Here is a 3,521-nt window from a genome sequence, read left to right on the forward strand (position 1 = left end):
TGTAAGAAGAAGATGGTAACCTTTAAGCTTGGGTGTAATGCCCTAAACTCTAGGGACCGTTACGGTGCGCATTTAAACAGTGCAAAACTCGCTAACCGAGTCATTTGGCCATAATCGTGTAACTAAGTATGATTAGCGGTTTAGGGATTAAAATTTTTGGTTAAGATATAACGTTTCACTAAAATGTAAACTGTATACATTGGGATCCCAAAATATAATTTAAAGGTTCATTACAAGAAAATATTTACAACCAACCGATCTAAGCGGCAAAACAGGGTTTAACCCTAGTTCCTCTTTCTACCCTCGATCGTGGCGGTCGAGCAGCCGCATATGTACACATCGTCACCTAAGCTCTCCAACTCAAGGATGGTCTAGCTTTCTTTTGCCTTTACCTGCACCACATAACACCCGTGAGCCAAAGCCCATCAAGAAAACTCAATATGCTCATGATCAGTATTATCATGTCATCAAATCATAAAGTGCATGCCTAGCAATAACAGCCTTAATCACGCATGCAAATAGGTTCAGATAATGATGGGGTATCCAGGATAAAGAGTTCTTGCCCTCCTGATTAGATGACTATCAAATCAATCCTAATAAGATGAGTGATTTAACACTGGTGGTTCCATTAACCATAACGAGTGACTAACAAGCAAGTCACCACGGGGCTCAACACCCACAACCATGAAAATGATGATCATTATAATCATACAGGGCTTATAGCCCTGAACAGATGAGTGAATATCACTTTGAGGTTCTGTTAAACCATAATGAGTGACTGACAAGCAAGTCACTATGGGGCTCAGTACCCATAGCCATGTGACGAAACAGTCACCTGGGCTTTCTGGCAATGGCTCTAATCAGATGAGTGACTGATGGGTAAGTCACTAGCTTAAACAGATGAGTGACTGATGGGTAAGTCACTAGCTTAAACAGATGAGTGACTGATGGGTAGTCACTACGGGGCTCGTCACCCATGGCCATGTGACTAAACAGTCACCAGGGCTCACTAGACTGGCTCTAAATGACTAGCCTTTGGCTAGACAAGCGCTTTTAGTTTTCATCGAACTTGAGGTCGATTCGGTATTAATGCTCATTTGAGTCATTCAATGCAGATGTCGATTATATCTAATCTTTATCGGCTTGCGTTAAACACGCTAAGTCCATTCTTGACTTTTTAGTCAATACCACCAGTGCTCAGTACTATTGTCGAACTTGACAAGTAGGTCACAGCTTCACAGTTAATACTGACACCATTGCCAATTCTGACTAGTTAGTCAGTGCCATGCACAAGTAAGCAATGCTACCAGGCATATATCATATGTCAAATATCCAAATGTAGGGCATCCAACATGCTTACTTAACAATTGCTAGCATAATTATGATCATGCAGAAACACAGAGACTCAAGCTCTGATCAATCTCATATTCAACATTCATGGCATGCCCTCATCACATGTTTCTCGTGCATTACATGCATCACATTTAACACTCGACATGCCTCAATAATAACCATGCATGTCACATATGGGGTGCAGTTTTCTTACCACTGGTTCGAGTGAGAAATAACAATTGAACGACCCTAAGAACGATCGGTCCTTTAATCCCTTAGCGGTCACCTAGTCATAAAAAAATATAATCTCCATTAATGAAAATCAACCATAAAAGGGTCTTGAGCTTAACCTCACTCCTGAGACCCCAAATTGTACGCAAACGGTGAGTAGATTCGATCCCGAGCATTAAGGATTGTAACCCCGAGCCAAAAACCCTTAAAAACACTCAAAACAGGAATATGATGGAACAGGGTAGCACCCCAACGCTACCCCATTAGCGCCCTAATGCTATACTCAGATCCAAAGCCTCCTGAGTAGCGCTGTAGCGCCCCCTAGTGGGCGCTATAGCACTACACCCAGCCAGAAAGTGCCCTGAAACTTTCCCCTTCGACTCCTCCATTTCCAACCTGAACCAAAAGCTTCCCAACTTCATTTTAAGTACCAAATGAACCTAAAAAACATCTATACATGTCCTAGGCATCACAACTTAAGAAACCCTTGCCAGAAACTCCAATTGAAACTCAACTTTCAAACCAAAAACCCAACTGAAACTCAATGAGAAAACAGAGCAAGAACTACGCTTTTAATGGTTAAAAACTCACCTCAATCTCAGCTTAGCATCCTGTTCAATGGTAGAACACAGCCCTAGATTATCAAATCTTGGTTCCCTGGCTTGGTTCCTCAAAAGAAGCTTCAAAAATCAAAAAGAAAATGGAAGAAGAAGATGATCGGGAGAGAAAGATGAAGCTATGCTCTGTTTTGGTTACTTCCACAGCCATCTAATGGCTAATATATATCTTTTAGGGTGAAAAGACTAAAATACCGCTAGATCATTTCAAATCCTCTTAAGGCCACCGAGGGCAAAAATGTCCTTTCCCACCTATTTCGTTAATTATAATTAACACCCTCCAATTCCTGCTAGTCTCAAAAAATTTCAAATGCCAATAAATCATATCCCATTACCCTTTAATTCCTAGTAATGTTCTAATCACTAAATCACCCCGAGACCCGAACTTAATCCCGTTATGACCAGACCGAAAACTTACATTCCATGATCGTCTCATGCCGAATGGCTCGAATCAATCCACATACAATGTGGTAATATTTATAAATCACCCACATGCATGAAAATACACAATTATGCCCTCAACGGGTCAAATTACCAAAATGCCCTTAACATGAAATGTGGACCCATGTGCATGCATTCATCATCGTATTATAATATAATTCACATAAACATGCATATAATCATTTAATAACATAATAAATAAATTATGGCCCTCTTGGCCTCCTAATCAAGGTCCTAAACCTTATTAGGGATTTTTGAGCATTACACTGGGGGTGAGGATCCCTTTGTATTTGTTGGAACTGTGCATGGACCCCATATACCTATGATATTTGTACTTAGAGATAGAGATCTATTGCAGGGGGGATGCATAGGATTCTTAGCTAGTGTGGTGGATATCACTCATGTTGTGCCAATGGGACCAGGACAGACTAGATTAGTTTGTGAGTTTCTGGATGTGTTTCCAAGGGCCAGGGTTACCTCCATACAAGGAGATAAAGTTTGTGATTGAATTGGGGCCATGGACAGAGCCAATCTCTAGGGCATCGAATAGGATGGCTCCAACAGAGCTGGAGGAACTAAAGGTTCATTTACATGAATTACTAGACTTGGGTTTTATTAGGCCCAGTTTCTCGCCATGGGACGACCATTTCTCTTCGTAAAGAAAAGATATGGTTCTCTGAGGATGTGTATCGATTATAGAGAACTAAACATGTTAACTATCAAGAACATGTATCCTCTGCTAAGGATTGAAGATCTGTTTGATTAGTTACAAGGTCGGACGGTATTCTCCAAGATAGATCTTCGATCTGGTCATCACCAGTTGAGGATCAAGGATGAAGATATACCAAAGGCAACCTTTCGCACCAGGTATGGGCATTATGAGTTTCTGGTGATGTCATT

Source organism: Humulus lupulus, chromosome 4 (genome assembly GCF_963169125.1).
Source record: "Humulus lupulus chromosome 4, drHumLupu1.1, whole genome shotgun sequence".
Taxonomy (NCBI): Eukaryota; Viridiplantae; Streptophyta; class Magnoliopsida; order Rosales; family Cannabaceae; genus Humulus; species Humulus lupulus.